The 17,456-nt window shown below is 41.5% G+C and overlaps 1 protein-coding gene across 3 annotated transcripts in view; it reads right to left on the reverse strand.

Moving 5' to 3' along the window:
* Megf10 (multiple EGF like domains 10) overlaps positions 1-17,030 on the reverse strand; it is a 162,440-nt gene extending 145,410 nt beyond the window's left edge. For 2 of the 3 annotated variants that reach the window (XM_048811821.1, XM_015486552.2), the window contains exon 1: positions 16,246-17,029. The gene's annotated coding sequence lies outside the window, so the exon portion shown is untranslated. Of the gene's footprint in view, positions 1-16,245 lie in introns of all 3 variants that reach the window. The other variant, XM_048811820.1, reaches the window with a different exon arrangement.
* Positions 17,031-17,456: the final 426 nt, after the last annotated feature.

Genomic DNA, 17,456 nt, shown 5'->3' on the forward strand with positions numbered 1-17,456 from the left:
CACCATGGGTGAAGCCACACAATGGATCCCAGTATACACACATAGGGTTTTGCTCTCCGTTATTGTTTGGATGTGAGGTGTCCCCCAAAAGCTTACGTGTGAGACAAAGCAAGAAGGTTCAGAGGAGAAAGGACTGGGTTGTGAGTCAATTCCCAATCAGTGAATTAATCCCCTGATAGGGATTAACTGAACGGTAACTGAAGTGGTAGGGTGTGGCTGGAGGAGGTGGGAATTGGGGGGTGGCTTCGGGGTATAAATTTGTATCTGGCAAGTGGAGACCCCTCTTTGCTTCCTGATCATCATGTGAGCTGCTTCCTTCTGCCACACTCTTCTGCCATGATGTTCTGCCTCATCTCGAGCCCCAAGGGATGGAGCTGGCCTTCTATGGACTAAGACCTCTGAAACTGTGAGCCCTCAAATAAGCTTTTCCTCCTCTGCGATTGTTCTGGTCAGATCCTTTAGTCACAACCGCGAAAAAGTTGACTAAAACACCCTCCCAGGGTTTTACTAGTGAGGCACAGATGTTGGGAAGCTGACCTTGTTTTAAAAGGGCTGGTTCTGAGAACTCAGTGATAACATTTGCCCAGCTTCTAACAACCCTTTCTTTACTCACCAATACCTTGTTCTGAAAAACTACCTGTCAGAATTTGGTTGCCATCCTTCACACCAATGACCTATTTACCAGTGAGTCTTACCAGAAAGGACACGGTCAGCCACTAACCCATGAAAACACTGCAGTCTCCCCTAGTGCCAGTGAGTGAATCCACACGCCACTGTGGCTCCAATGGCACGGCCTCATCCTCACAAATGGTACCACCTAGCCCAGAAATGAAAAATGCTCTTCCAAATTCTCCAATTTGGCAGGATCCTCCTGAGGTGAAGCTACAAGAAATCCTCCTAGGATAGAAAGAGTTACTGTCTGCCTGTCACACCAGAAAAATCCAGAAAGATCGGAATCCTCTCCCACTGGGAGAGGACTACATACATGCACAAGCTTAAAATTCTGAAACTTATCTTATACTAGCTTCCAGAAGGTACTTAGACTTCATAACAACACAATACCCTCAACCACAGACAACTGTGCTGGGAGGCGACCCTGGGAATAGAGTGTTAACTTACAGGATGATCACTATCGTGAAGGCAAACTCCACCGCAGTGCTGGGCTGCAGAGAGGCCCTCTGAACCATCCCCAGGGGCTGCACCAATAGAACTTCAAAGCATCATTTACATACTGCCTGGAAAGAAAGGCAAGGCAGTTTTTTTCCACCCTCTCTTGGCAGAGCTCCACATCACAAGCCTTTTTGGTTTTGTTGTTTTCTAAATGGCAGAAGAGAAGTGCCTTGGCTCCAGGTTGGTCCTCCACATAATAAAGGAGACCTTTAGACTCAACTGTACTCAGGAAGGCCCTGCCCCCAACCCTTGGCTAGGCCAGGTGCAGCCATTCTCCTCCTGGAAGGAGGTGCAAGAGCCGCCTCCCCTCTCCTGGCCCAGTAAAAAAGTGCTGCCTTCCCAGGTGACTGGTGAAGGTGGCTTAGCTACTCACCTTCCCTCTCACTGCCAGTCTGGCTGCATCCTATGAAAGAACAACTATAAAGCCAAGTTCAAACACTAAGGGTCCCGTGCATTCCATGTCCTTACTTCGTCCCTCCCAATGACAATGAGTACTAGCTTCTGACTGTGTCACTGTAAATTAGCACCTGCACTAGCAGAAGCACGGGCTGGGGAAGTTTTAATCAAGCCATAAAGCGAGCTTTTAGCCTCACTGGGTTGTCATAGGAGATCAAGTCAATATTGGACATCTAAGTAGTAAGACTATGGATTAGGTCCAGTTTTTTAAGTTATTGGTATGTCACCACAGTTCTGAATAATCTTGAAAGTAGTCTGGTCCACAAATATTTTTTAAATGTTTTGGTCTATTGGGGTTGGTCTGCTAGGGCTGCTACAGTGAAATACCATGAACTGGCTTAAACAACGGAAATTCATTTCTCTGAGTTCTGGAGGGTGGAAGTTGGGAATCAAGGTCCTGATGACTTGGTTTCTGGTAAGGTCTTTGTCCCCGGCCTATAGATGACTGTCCTTCCACTGTATCTTTAAAAGGCAGAGAGAGAGGATTCTGCTCTCTTCCTCTTCTTGTAAGGGCACAATTTTATCAAATTAGAGCCCCATAATTACTACTCCATTTAATCTTTATCACCTCCTTACAGGATTTATCTCCAAATACAGTCACATTGTTGGAGAATAGACAGATGAGGATGATGGGGACATGAGGTTAAGAGAATAATTCTATAAAATGGGCCCATTGTGCTGATCCCCACATGCTTTCTTTTCCAAGAAGCAATTTACCCAGAGCCCTGCCTGGCCTAAGTGAACAGGATAGGTCATATTCCTCAGCAAACTAGCTGTTAACTGCAGGAGAAACACAGACCTAAGTTGACATCAATGGGAGGTACCCAAGAGACTTTTGTGACCAGATCCTGAAACTCTGGGAGGTAAGGATATTTCCTCCTAAACATAAAATCTGTAAAGATGTATGGTTAAGAATCCAATTAGAGCAGGTCAGCATGGACTGAGGTGACCTAGAGTTGCCATGGTAGTGGGTACTTAAAAGTTTGATGTCACCCTATTGTCAGTCAAAAGTCAAGGGACATATCTGGGCAGGACTCTCTGGAAGCTTCTCTGAAATCCCCTATAAAACTGGAGTGCAGGAAAGACACATTGCCCCTCTCTTCTCTGAGAGGACCCACTTCTCCCTTCAGAGTGTCCCCTTTCCCTTTTGCTATGCATTCAATAAACTCATTTCTATACTCTGAGCAACATGTCTGAAATCTTTCTGACCTATTTGCAGGAATTGGGGTTTGAGGAGGGGATCTTCACACTGCCTCAGTATCTCAGAAGGCCCCAGCTCCATAACAACATTGGGTGTTAGAGCTTCAATACATGAATTTGAAGGGGATGCAATTCAGTCCATAGGACTATGCTTCACCATTCAGAAAGGAAAATGTGATAGATCCCCTGTGCACAGGAACTTACATTCTAGAATCAATTTATACTAGAGATAGATGAGCCTTCACGGTTTATGTAGTTTCTTCCTGCAAGCTCCAGGATTTCTTCTAGATGCAACCCAAGAATGGATCTTCTGCTGTAGTGTCAACTATTTACCCAATTTGTGGAAAGGGACACAAAGATAGAGTGCTGAGGTAGCCTATGGCACTTTTGATAAGAGAATGCAAAGACATTACATTCAAACTGTGACTGTGTCCCCAGACAGAGGCTAGCTGTGCAAAAAGGTCCAGGGCATCTACCACATTCCTGATCCTCAGACTCCTAACACTGAAAGGGCAGTAACTCTCAGGTCAGGATGTTTCACAAGACTTCTTGGTTGAGAGTGTAGAGGGAGCACTATCTGGAGGTTCTGCCCTAGCCAAGATCAAGACTTTGGCTTGTTAGGAGAACTTTGCTGTTTGCCTGAATTATAAAGGCAAGATTTGTATGCTAATTAATTCAGCAAGTTCATAGTCAGAATAGCATAGCATATTAAAGAGAGCTTAGACCTGAGAAATACAAGGATTATGGAATAGACTCACTGAATTAAAAACAGAAGTAACCTAAACAAATCCTTTGGTAGAAATTAGTCAGTGACAAACAAAGAAAATTTCCTGAGCACCTGATATATGCCAGGTACTAAGTCCTTTTCATTTATAATCTCAATCCTTATAGTAACTCTATAAAGGAGTGACAGTCATTATCCCCATCTAAATGATGAAGAAGCTGAAATATAGGATACTTAACTGGCTTCAGGACATACATCTAATAAATAAGCAAGTGAGCCCAAATGAGAAAGTCTGGTTCTAGAACCCACACTCTAAGCCATTATCCTATGGCACATCCATGCCTTTACTTTACAACTACATTTTTCCTCTGAAAGTAGCAATCAAAGCTTGAAATGTATACTAGAATGCACATCAAGAAGACAGAACCTGTTTAAATATCACTCTATACCTAACATTTAAGATCACACAGAACATAGCTAATGCTGAGTACTTATTGACGAAATAAATAATGGGTTAAATTTAGTGAAATTACTATAATAGTCTCATCATTTTCTCCCCCATTTTTATTTCATTTTGTATTCTTGTTATCAATTGCAAACCTTTTCTATCTACTGGCAGCCAATTTAAGCACTGGCAGACAGCATCCAAGGATTCCCCTTCTTGGCTCCAAACACACTTCCAAACTTATTTCTTAATATTTTATTATACAAACACTCCACTGCCTGCTCCTGCCTGCTCCTGCCTTGGCCAACCCCCACCCCTACCCCAGCCACATGCATTTCTACCAGTTCCTCTTCTCTCATCACATGAAGCTCATTTATCTTTCAAAGTTTCATCTCTTCTAAGAAGCCTTGTGTCAAGTTCAGTGATCTCCATTTTTTGAGATGGGTTCACCCAGAATGTATTATCTGTTTCTCATCCTTTTGTGTCTTCATAAACAAACTAATAATGTGGTAAAGGCAAGGGCCATGTCTTGCTATTTGTAGTATTCTCCCCAATATGCTATGAAAGCTTGCCTTATGGCAGACACATAATGAACTCAGAGCAACTGAACAGGGCAGGTACATCTTGCCTAAATGCAAAACATTTTCTTCATTTTTAAAATAAAGGTTAAAATATTTTTTTCATTGAGATTAAATTCACATAACCTAGAATTTATCATGTTAGCCATGTTATGTAATAATTGTCACTACCGTCACTATCTAGTTCCAGAACATTTCCAACTCTGAAAGAAAACTGAACACTCATTCCCCATCTCTCACTTCCCCCAAGTACCTGCAAAACATGAATCTATCTTCTACTTGTAAAGATTTGCCTCTTCTAGCTATTTCATATAAAAGGAATCATAACCTATGTGGTCTTTGTGTTTGGCGTCTTTCATTTATCATTATCTTTTCAAGGTTCATCCATGTTGTAGCATGTATCACATTTTATTCCTTTTTATGACTGAATAATATTTCAATGTGTGGATATATCATATTTAGCTTATCTATTCATCAGTTGATGGGCATATGAGTTGTTTCTACCCCCTAAAATTATTTTTTGATATTTTGAATTACGCTTTTATGAACATTTATACACAAGATTTTTATGTGAACACCTGTTTCAATTCTGCTGTTATCTTGGGGAAACAAGTTCACACTAGCACCTCATCAAATTCTTTAGTCAAGATAAATAACTCTGGTAAAATACTATTCTCGCTAAAAAAAAAATTTATGCCCATGAGTGAATTTAACTGAATATTTTAAATTCCTTATAGTTTGTATTAGAGACTACTCTTTCTAAATTCTGTTCTTAATTAATTTTATCTTATTTAAGCACTTGAATGATTCATTCATAAGAAGCATAAGCCAAACTGATTTACTAGATGTGTTAATTTTTCTTCCTAACTTAACATTATCTGGCATTAAATCATGACAAGCAATAATACTGGGAGCTTACTATGAACCTACCACTATGCTAAATGCAACACTCGTTGAATTATATAGTACATTTATTTTCATGTAATGAAAAGAGATTCAGAGAACTTTAGGAATCTCCCCAAGATCATGAAGCTTTAAGGATTAAGGATGGGATCCCAACCTAGATTTCACATTGCCTGCAGTAAATGACAGAGCCGTTGACCAAGACCATCAAAATTTAGTCTCTTCAACTACAACTTTTAATCATATGTGTTTGTGTAGTCAACATTTAATTTTAAAAGCCTACGCTCAAAAAGAGGTATACAGAGTGGATACTCAGAGAGGTGATAAGACATTCCAAAGTCAAGGGCCCCAAACTCTCCTTTGGAAAATAAATTGCTCCCATTTTCTCCATTTAAGTCTATCAGCTCCATATTATACAAGAAAACTGGAATGTTCTATGAATGCAATGACCCAATCTAGTAGTCCACCCAGTCCCACATGGATGAATGACAGGGGTCCTCTAGACAGAAAAAGAACCACAGGCTGCTCTGGGGCAGGAAGCATCATTTGGCTTCCAGGGTTGTTCTGCCTTCATAAATGATGCTGCTGGAGCTCACTGTGGAGTTTAGCAAGTGACAGCTGAAATAAGTAAGCAATATCACTGTACCTCAATGAAAAAACAATGGGAGAAAAAAATGGGAAGCATTCCAAGTTAGACTTTAGGAGAGATGGTGTCTAAAGTTCCAGAAGGATATCCATGACCTAGAAAGCCTTTTCCTGCTTTTTTCTGGCAGATGACAATGAAGGGAGGATGGTGGAGAAGGAGATTTACAGCTTGGCCAACTCTGAGGGGTGCTTTGCTATAGATTCTAGAGGGGTTCCCTGACATTGTTGATCTCTAAGGCACCAGATTTGCTGCCTGCAAGAGTATAACAATGGCTTTAATGGTACTGGCCCAGTGCTTTCTGACACTTGGCTCTTCTGGCTATGGGTGAACCCACAGATATTTAAAGCTCTAGTCCCTCTCAGACCCAACAGGATCCAGAGTACGAGGCAGATGGGGTTCCCGGTTGACCATTTCCCATCACAGCTAGCGTTCAATTCTATGTTGAACATAGGCTTTAATTTTTGAACTTTTTATTAAAGTCTGAGACGCATACAAAAAAGATACACAAATGTCAGCTGAACTGCTCAATCATCTTTCACAAACCAAACACATCCATACCACCAGTGCCCAATTACACCCAACAGTATCAGCAACCCAAAGACCCAACACGGGCACAGCTTTTGATTATGACAGAAATCTAAGTCTCAGCAAGCATCCTATGCCTAAAAGAGCATGTCATATTAAATGTGCTACCTGGAGCGTGAAAAACAACAAGAAGGAAAAAAGACCCGTGTAATGTTCCTATTTTTTTTCAGCTGCACCTATGCAGAATTTCAAGTATAGCACAGTGATCATCCCTCAGAGCATTGAGGGATAACCCCTAGAAATCACACAAACTGCCAAAGGAAAGGACCTAATGACAATGAATTGAAAATTAACTAATCAAGCTAGTGTTTAACACAGTCCTTTGACCACCTGTGAAGTCTTCATTTCTCATTCTCCACTTCAAAGGCATCTTATATCATTACCAAGACCAAATATCCATTTAGTAAGGAATAAACAAACTACAGGGGGTAGGAGGGTGGGAAGATGAGGAAGAAAACAAAGGCACTTGCCCCTTTGCAAGCCACTTGTTTCTCCTTCTTTAATGGATTTACAATGATAATCTATAATCAAGGTACAAGACAGACTTAATTATAAGGAGCTCTAAGTGACCTCCAACAAATCATATATTGCCCTCTCCTGGGTACAAACCTACTTAAGTCAAATACTTCCAGACGGGGAACATTTTATCTCAGAGACAAAAGGATGCCTACTGGCCCATGGACACCAGCTGCCCAAACACTCCATATAAATGGGCTCTCCAGAATCATCACATCCAGGAAAGGCCTTCCCCAATCTACCTAACCTAAGTTTATATTCTGTGCTGAAAGAAAGAAAAGGTAAGGAAGGAAAGAAGGAAGGAGAAGAGAAGAGAGAAATGAAAAAGGATCACCATGCCCACAGGGACTAGGGACTAAGTCTCTCTTTGAAGGAAACCCAAAGGCAAGTTGAATGAATGACATACTTTTTTTCATAAAGGGAGTAATCAGGCTCAAAGAACCATCCTGTTCCAAAAGTCTGTGACCTTTGCAAAGGCTGTGACCTTGAATTTGAATCTTCTGACACAAAGAATGTATCCAATTGTTGAGCTCAGGATTAAATCTTCACAGGAAGTTTGCAACTCTCCCTCCAGGCTGGAATCCAATTTGGATATTGGGGGTGAGGAGTGGTATCTAAATGGCATCTAGAGAGTCCCAGCAACCTCATATCTATCCAAATCATATCAATAACTTTCTAATTAATTTCATTGTATTTGAACTCAAAAAATTCTCAGCTTCAATGCTACTATCCAAATCTAGATGTGGAAGGGAATTTTTTTCTACTTCATATGCACAATGACCATACCCAGAGCAAAGAACTTTGACTCTGAGGCTAAAAGCCTTGGTTTAGGTGAGCCCTCAGATCAGACCCCTGTCTGCAATAAACCTGGGGGCAGAAGAGATTGAGAAGTGCACCCATGCCTGTCATAGATAGATTGAGATATTTTTACTTTTAAAATCCAAGTAAAACTGCAATCAAATATGTCAGTGGACATGGCTGAGAACAATCCTTCCTTGGCCAAAGACCCACTAGAGTTCTTACAGCCTTGTGTCTTCCTAACACCATGACAGCGCCTCCAAAACCAGCAGATTAATGAGGCTTCTACAGAGTTACTTTTCCCCTTCCCAAATCCTACCTCTGACACATTGCTGAAGTAGTTTAACTGCGGAAGGCCTTGACCTCCTTTCTTTGTCTCTCTGAATCAAGTGTGTCTGTTTCCTTGGGGCTACCAAGCTCAGTTGGACGGCCGGACGGCTGGACAGAGCAGAGTGGAGCATCAGCCAACCCCAGAACAATGGGTCCCTTTCTCTGGCTGTCACATGAAAAGCGTTGTGTTACAGCCATTGTCCCTCCAAGTAAGGAAGAGAGGCACGGGTTTTCACAGACCAGCTATTCTCTATGATCCCCTCTGGCCAAGTCACTAAAATTTGGGGAAAATATGGGGGCTGGGGGAAAGCATACCTTTCAAATGGGGTGGGGTACTATTACCCTGACCAGGATTCTGGTGCAATCATGGACCATCTGCATCAGTTAACCTGGTTAAAAATACACATCCCTGTTCCCACCCCATTCGTACCTACTGAATCGAAACCTAGAGAGACACCAGTATTTGTAGGTGATTCTCATGCCTTGGAAGTTTGAGAATTTGGACTGAACAGGTCCCTCTAACATTTCTAACCTCATTAATGGTCTTATGTTGTACATCTGTTTAAGTGACAAACCAGGGATAAGGAGGATAGTGAAAGGGCTTTGCATAGGAGTACATTATATCATAATTATCAAATCTTAGTGTGAGAGGCAAAAGAAAAAAAAAAACTAGGAAGAAGGGAGGTAAAAAAGACAAGGGCACCAGGGAAATATGGAAAAGGAGACTGGGACAATTTTAAAATGCTAATGGCTATTCAGAAGACAATAGGAGTATGGAAGGTGGGTCATCAATGAGCGAGAGAGGAGGGAGAGAGTAGAGGGAGGGCGCTGGAGCAACCTGGTATAGGCTGAGATCTACAGAGAATAAGGGACACTGAGAAAGTTCCAACGGCAGGATGAACTTAAAAAATGCTTAATATTCTAAGTTTTAAGATATGAACTTTTCCCACAATTGCAAACCTTAAAAGTAAACTCCCAAGCCATATGCTTGGTGGCATTTTATGAAGTGAAGGAATCAGAGTGATGTTCATGGTGGAGTGGAAGCCTTCATGATAAAAGAGACAGTATAGGGGCTGGGGATGTGGCTCAAATGGTAGCGCGCTCGCCTGGCATGCGTGCGGCCCGGGTTCGATCCTCAGCACCACATACAAAGATGTTGTGTCCGCCAAAAACTAAAAAAATAAATATTAAAATTCTCTCTCTCTCTCTCTCTGTCTCTTAAAAAAAATCTTTCCTTTAAAAAAAAAGAGACAGTATAGTCATGTAGCAAAATAATCTTTAAACTTCATAACGACAAATATAAATTCAGATCCTAATGACACTAGAAAAAAACATGAGCTCTGTCTCCATCCCTATCCCTAAGAATTCCCATAGTGATTGAAAGGAAAAACAGTTTCCCATTTCACACTCTCTCATGGAATGGGGTGGTGAACCTCTAGCCAATTTTTACTTGAATCTCAATAAGGTGTCCCAAACCATCTCTGGTTTATATAATAAATAATGGCAGTATAACCTGAAGGGTATCTTTATACATTTAGTGCTATGGGTAGGGGAAGAAACCGGTTGTACGAATCCCTAAATAATTTTCAGAAAACAATTCTCAACTGTTAACCCAGCACTCCTGTGTAATGGTTTAGTTACTGTTATTTGAAGTTGTCTTGCAAATTTCTGCCCACATATGTTGGCTGAGTCCATTCCCCTGCCTAAGATGCTCTATACATTGAAATCCTCTCTCCCACACTGCCAGGAAACCTCTGACGAGCACACAGAGCCATCTCCCTGGAATGAACTTCAGAGCAACTCTCAAAACTGCCCAAGTGACCCCTAACGCACCTAGTCTTACCTGGTCAGGTGTATTTTTTTTAACCTACATGTTTTCTGAAGGCAAGAACTTCTTGTTAATTACACATAGTATTTACCCCTGTGCCCTGTATACCTAATAAATATCTGATGGAGAAGGAAAAACACAAACCTCAAACCAATTAATTTCTTAAAGAACCAAAGTCACATTTTGTCATCAAGTTCTCATCCAAAATTTGAGAAGGCATCCCTCAAGATATCAATAGGATGGGTACTTAAATTTTTTGTTTTAATTAGAGGACTAGTCTCCTGGCTCAAAACAAAGATTTCATAGTTCTATTTCATTCCCTAAGAAACAAGTTAAATTTGTGTATTTTGGTTTTCTTTTTTTATATTTATTTTTTAGTTTTAGATGGACACAATATCTTTATTTTACATTTATGTGGTTCTGAGGATCAAACCCAGTGCCTCATGCATGCTAGGTGAGTACTCTACCACTGAGCCACAACCCTAGCCCCTGTATTTTGGTTTTCAGTTTACTACGAACAATTTTTTTTAAGGGGCTGGAGGTACAACGCTGTGGTAGAATACATGGTTAGCATACAGGAGTGCCTGGGTTCATCTCTTAACACCAAAAACATTATTTTTTAAGACAAAAAATGAGTCTTTACCAAAAAGTATTTAAAAGGTCCACTACAGGAACTACCAGCTATGGCCATGCTTGAGAACCAGCCAAATCTGTACAGCTCATCTGCATAAGACATGAAGTAAATATCAAGGCACTTGGTGGGTCCCTACAATGGGGCCTCCTCACTCTCAATGGTAAGATGTTTTTAACAGATGTTACTCTCCTGCAAAGTATCCATAAAAACGAGGCTTTCCATACTGAAATTCCATTTTCTCTGTCTTAGAAGTAGGGAGGGGTACAATTTATTATCCTGTGGGCAGGAAACTGAGGTGGTTAAAATGCTTCACATAGTTTCTTTATCTAGGAGAATAAATTACTAGAAATGAAACCAGAGAGGAAATTGATAGAAATAAACGGTGATAATAACAGGATATATTATCACATTCACACTTTCAGGGTGGCTAATGGTACAGAGTATGCAGCATCAAACATGGCAACTTATTATACTTCTGCAAATGAAGCCCTACAAGGGAAGGTTAACATTGGTTTGGATCTTACTGTTTTCTTCATAGTGTGAGAAATCCTTTTATTAAGTCCCCTGAATTAATCCACTACAATATGTTTAAAGAGAGAAAGAATGATCACATGAAATGATCACCTTTTAAGCTAATTTAAAAGGTGAAGAAAAGAGAGATAAGAGATAAATATAAAACCTGGGGAAATTCAGATACAAGGAAGGAAGGGGAGAAAGAGAGGGGGGAAGTAGGAAGGGAAAGGAGGGAGGGAAGAGTGGGTTAGGAAACCAGTTAAAAACCATGCAAACGTCCTGGCAGAAAATGATATGAGCTAACACTAAGGTAGAAAAAGTTCAATTTTGGAAACAATTTAAAAAGAAGACAAGTTGGCAGAACTCAATGAATCTAATGTTAATTCTTAAAACTAAGCTCATTTTTAAAACTACAATACACACACCATTGAGAACCTGAGTACAGGCAGTCCTTAAGATGGCTGTGTTAGGTTAAATAGTCTGGATTCTGACGATTGATGCTGCTACTTCCCCACCCTGTGTCACAGATACTCATAACCAGCCTGTAAAGGGACATTTCCTCTTGTTTATTTTAAGGTAGAGCTGCCCATCAGCTAACAGTTCAGTTTTTGTAGCATGACCATCTTTGTCTTTACCCTGGGAATTGTCCACTCACTTATTCAACTGTTTCAGCATATTTTTATTATTACAAAAAAAAATGGGGAATAGAAAAGTTAAAATCCTGAGAGTAATTATGAGAAGTATTTTTCTAATAAACTTAAGTGAGACAAAGATGAAAGTTATTACACATATCAAAAATGGCAAATCCTTCAAAGCCAGCCTCAGCAATTTAGCAAGGAGCTAAGCAACTCAGTGAGAACCTGTCTCTAAATTTAAAAAAAATACAAAATAGGGCAGAGGATGTGGCTCAGTTGTCAAGTGCCCCTGAGTTCAATCTCCGGTACCCAACCCTCCAAAAATGGCAAAATTTTGGCCCAAATCAGACCTTTATTGAACTTGAACAGTTCAACCTTTTTAAATTAGGAGGGAATAATCAAAATTATAGAAATTTTAAAGAAAGTAGTATACACTAAATTCTGTGTCTCAGTGGCAAGGGTAATTAGAGATTTTGCAATATATTTGGCTGTCTAGGGTCATCATCCCTTATAACACACAGGCTATGCACAATCTTTGGACCTACTTTCAGGAATGCATCCTTTCAGGAAAGTAGGAAAGACAGTGTCAAACCACTCATCATGTTTCTGATCAAATACACAAACACATGCAAGGTAAGATTTATTTTTATAAACTGAAAAGCATGAGGCAAAGTTGGTTATTTTTATTGGCATTGGCACTTGCATTCCCAATTCCCTGACACTGTCATTTGCAACCAAAAACATCTAAAAATATAAAGGCAGCTCTTTTATCATTGTGCCTGTCACAACATGGAACATGGAACATTAATTCACTGGGATTTGGTGTTTCATATGTCCACTTGAAACAGTCTATCTTGTATTTTTTTACACTCCGGACTATTAAATTTGTAGATTATGTCTGGCCAAACTGCAAATTCTCTACTGCCTTCTCCACAAAACTTCATAGGTACAGGGTGACTGTCCCAAACAATTTGTATGCTAAGAAAATATCAACTATCATTCCCTTATTCGTTCTTCTCCCACACTCTCTGGACATTTATTATATAACTACCATGTGCCAGCCACTTGGACAAGGGCTTTCAATAAGGAACAAGGAATTCACCAATCTTTCAGAGATAAACATTCAGATAACAAGGTGATAGATTGCTATATAAAAGTTATCCACAAAGAGCAACAGGACTCATGAGATACCCCTGGGTTAATGTGAGAAAATGAGGAAAAGATCCAGCGGGAAAGTCTGATTTAAACTGTATCTTGAAGGCTACATGAGTAGTAGGTTGTTGGTTAGAAAAGAGGAACAAAGACATTTCCAGCAGAGAGAACAGCACACATAGGTCATAGAGGAGTGAAAGAGCACAATATATTTTGAAAACTCACAAGATCAAGATCTGTTGGGTCTGGGGGGCTGGAGAGGGTTGTAGAGAAACAACCCTCAGAAGAGAGTGCAAAGGGGGTCTCACGTACCACAATAGAGAGGGTGAGCCTTATGCTATAAGCCAGTGTTTCTCCAAACGTGATTCTACCAGATTTCACCTGTAGATGGGCTCAAAACACTGTTTTCTGGCCCTTGCATCTGGGATGAAGCCCTGGAATCGGTATTTTCAGCAAGCACCTGGGTGACACTGATGTTCATAATCCAGAGAGCTACCAATGATTTTTACAGGAGGCCATAATGTGATCAGATTTGTATTTTAGAAATACACTTCTGGACAAAGCAGACCATCTTGAAGAAGGCAGATCCATGGCTGCTAAAAGAGCTTGAGGCTTGACTTTGCATTAGAACCACCTGGGGAACTTGTAAAATCATAGATTTTTCACACCTCACCCAAGACTCACTGCATCTGAAGCAAGGTGGAGGGGGCTAGGATTTATATGAGGCTGAACCACATGAAATCTCATTTTTTTAGCTCAAAAATTATCAAATATTGGCAATTTCTCATATCTCGATCCAATATTTTTAACAACACCTCATCCCCGTGTTTCTGATACACATCAACGTCTGAACATAGCTGATGAATTACAAGCAGAGCTAAATGCTTTCCACTTTTTATTAATTACCTCTGTCATTACTCATGATGATTAATGTGCCAAGATAGAAGTTTCATAATTTATGTACCTAAAACAGATGTTTAAAGAAAAATGGGGGAGGGGTCAAAAATGGCTACCAATGAGGTAAGGCAACCAAGTAAAGATTTCAGAGTAAGAAGGAACACTGAAGATTAGCCAGCTCTTTCCCCAACCCCAACACAAGTTTACACATGAGGAAACCAGTGTCTACATGCAGAAGCAACATGCTTATAGTCATACTGAATATTTTATTCAGTTCCTCAACAATATTACTTTCACATGCATTTTAAAAGCTATTGAACTAGGCACTGTGGCCTACACCTGTAAACCTGGTGTCTTGAACAATAGAGGCAGGAGGACCACAAGTTCAAGGTCAGCCTTGGAAACTTAGTGAGACCCTGTCTCAAATTAAAAAGGGCTGGTGACTTAGCTCAGTGATAAAGCGCTCCTGAGTTCAACCCCCACTACCAACAAATAAATAAAAGCAAAAGCTTTTCAAATCATTGTAGTTTAGAAGCATCTAGGATTTAACTTAAAGAGTGCTTAGCATCACATGAAGGAAACCCTAACATACTTGAAATGAGATGGAGGTAGTCATAAGACAAATACTTATGTGCATCCATTTTTAAAATCAAACCAAAGATCTTAAATAATACAAAATCTAGAACAGTGCTTGGAATATAACAGATGCTTAATAAATATTTATTGAGTGAATGAATGACCTCTAAAAAATAAGTTAAAAGAAGTATATTAATGCAAAGCGTTTCTAAGGAAGAGTCCAGGAGGTGAACTGAGTGTAGATTTCCCATCTCCTCACGGGTTCCAAGCACCCTTTCGTGTCCATTATCATTGGTGGTAATGAAGCTCACAGAGGAGCAGTCTTTAAATCCCATCCAAATAGAAATAATAACTAACACTTACTGATAGCTCATAAAAGTTACATAATAGCAATACACCCATAGATAACGCTAGCTCTATGCTAAAATAATAACTAGCACTTGCCTACTAGGAGTCAGGCTTGTCAGGACTTTGTGTACATTAACTCATTTAATCCCTGCAACAACCCTCTAGTGTAAGCACTGCTATTATTATTTTGATGTGGATGGAGAGGTTAAGTAACACAAAACCACACAATTGGAAAGTAGCAGAGTGGAGTGTTGAACCCAGGTGACCTGGTCCCCAGAGTTTACCAACCAAACTCTCCAACCCCTCTGTGGGAAACAAAAAGCTGCCTGCAAGCTGACCCCTTGTAGCACTCACGTCAGGAAGATGGCATTTCTGGATAATGAAATTTGGCCCTAGTCTTTTCATCCATAGGAATGAAACATGTTTTATTTGGAAAGACTATACACAAAGTGAGAGCCAGGAATCAACAAAATAAGGCAAGAAGAACCAAGAAGGACTGTTATTATCTGCCTTGACCCAGAATGGTTATCACTGCCTATGAATAGAAATAATGACTAATTTGAGCTAATAAAATGCCAAACTTGGACTCCTCCCCTTAAGAATGTGAGTCTTCATGTGAAGACACTTTCAAAAGATGCAGCAAATAAGGAATTTAAAATAAAAAGACCAACACAGGATAAATGTTTTCAAAATAACTAACTATGGCTTGAAGAACTGTCCTTCCAGCACTCCCTGAGGAGCCTAGCGTTCTGAGTAGAACCCTCTGGTACAAGCCATCCAGCCTGACACCCCTAAAGAACACTGAGAATACAGGAATGGGGAGCATCCTGCAAGCCTGATGAGTTAACTGCTCAACCTGAATATCAAGTACTAAAGAAAGAAAAGTTTAGAAAACAAGTCAAGATCCCAGAGAAATGAAGCAGATCTAAAAAGAAGGGCCCAGTTGAAACAGCTTTTCATTCCAGGATTCCAACCCCACCTCCCCAGTCTCCCTTCATCCAGCTATGTCACGGGTCAACATGAAACAAATACAGGCTAGGCAATATAAAGGCAGAAATTATGCAAAATAAAATGCATACTGGAGATGTCTTCCCAGGGGAAAAAAAAAATACTTTTAAGAATTCCCTACACTTTCCCATAACAACAAACTGCTGAGACGCACATAAACAACCCCAGACTGCGCTCAATTCACCCCACTTCACATCGTACTAGAGTATCCTGCTGAGGGATAGGTGCCCTGTGCCCATAAGAAGGCCCCCAGAGTCCGGCCAAGTCCAATGGCCTCTACAGTTGAGTTTGCCTAACTCTTACCCAAGTCCCAAGATCTTGAGATTCTCAGCGCAACCTTTTCCCCCACGGCCGTCGCTCAACGCCAGCCAAGATACAAAATCTGTTCCAAACCCGCGCAGTTAACCTCCAAGCAGTGTCCCAGAAGAAAGCAATACTTGGGAGTCTTCGCTTAGGCGCAGAGGTGGGAGGCGCGGGAAAGAGGTAGGTCGCAAAGTGTTTCCAGACACTGTGTTTTTCGCACCGGAGAAAGTACTCGCGACAAACTTGAACAAGGTCTTCCCTGTCTGGCCCGAGATGCTGGAGGAGGAGGAGGGGAGTAACCCGAGCCGGGGCCGGGATGCGCGCAGTTGCCGCTGCTGCAGCTGCTGCCGCCGGGGCAGTGGCCGCTGAGGGGGTGTCGTTTGGCGCCGCTCTCGGTCCCTATTGCAATAGACAGAATCCTTCTGGCGGGACTCCTTCACCCGGGTCGCAGTTCTCCCCTCTCTGAGCAGCTTCCACCGCTTCGGGTGACCCCACCAATGGCCGGGTCACGAAGTTGGCAAACCTTTGGGGTCGCCGCAGTGGTTGAACGAAGTGGTGGCAGAGTGTGGTTCTGGTCTTCGTCCTGACCCACTTTCAGTGCGAACCCCTTGTCGAAGTCCACGGGAGGTGTTCTATACACTCTCTAAGGATTTGGGGGACCGGGCCAGCGCCCGAGCGGCCAACTGGAGTGGACGGCGCGTCCCCACTAGTGTCAAGGGAGGGAGGGCAAGTAAGAGAATGAGAAGGGGCAGGTGGCCACGCGGTGCCACCGTGCGCTATGCAGCAGCAAAGTGGTTGTGAACGTAGGTCAGGGAGGTGGGGATGGAGGGCGGAGGATGAGAGAGCCCGCTTTACAGAGGCGGGCGGGGAAGAAAACTCCCGGGACGCGCAAGAAAATCCCCCCAGGCCCTCTGCGAGGCCTTGCACGGTGATTTCTTGGGGAATGGCTCCCTCTGCCGACTTGGCGAGGAGGCCCCGGGAGACCAGTGATGGAATGTTCCCACCATGCAAATACTTTATTTACTCAGTGGATTGGACGGGAATCTGCTTCTCAGACTGTCCACCTTTAGCTTCCAGACTGAAGAATTTCCCCAACTCTAGACGACCCAGAAAGATACCAGCCTCTCTAACTGCTAGAAAGTTCTTTCTTATTATTTCTTATACTAATTATACACACACCCCCTCCAAAAAAAAAAAAAAAAAAAAAAAAT

The sequence above is a fragment of the Marmota marmota genome, unplaced genomic scaffold (assembly GCF_001458135.2).
Source record: "Marmota marmota marmota unplaced genomic scaffold, marMar, whole genome shotgun sequence".
In the NCBI taxonomy this organism is placed as follows: Eukaryota; Metazoa; Chordata; class Mammalia; order Rodentia; family Sciuridae; genus Marmota; species Marmota marmota.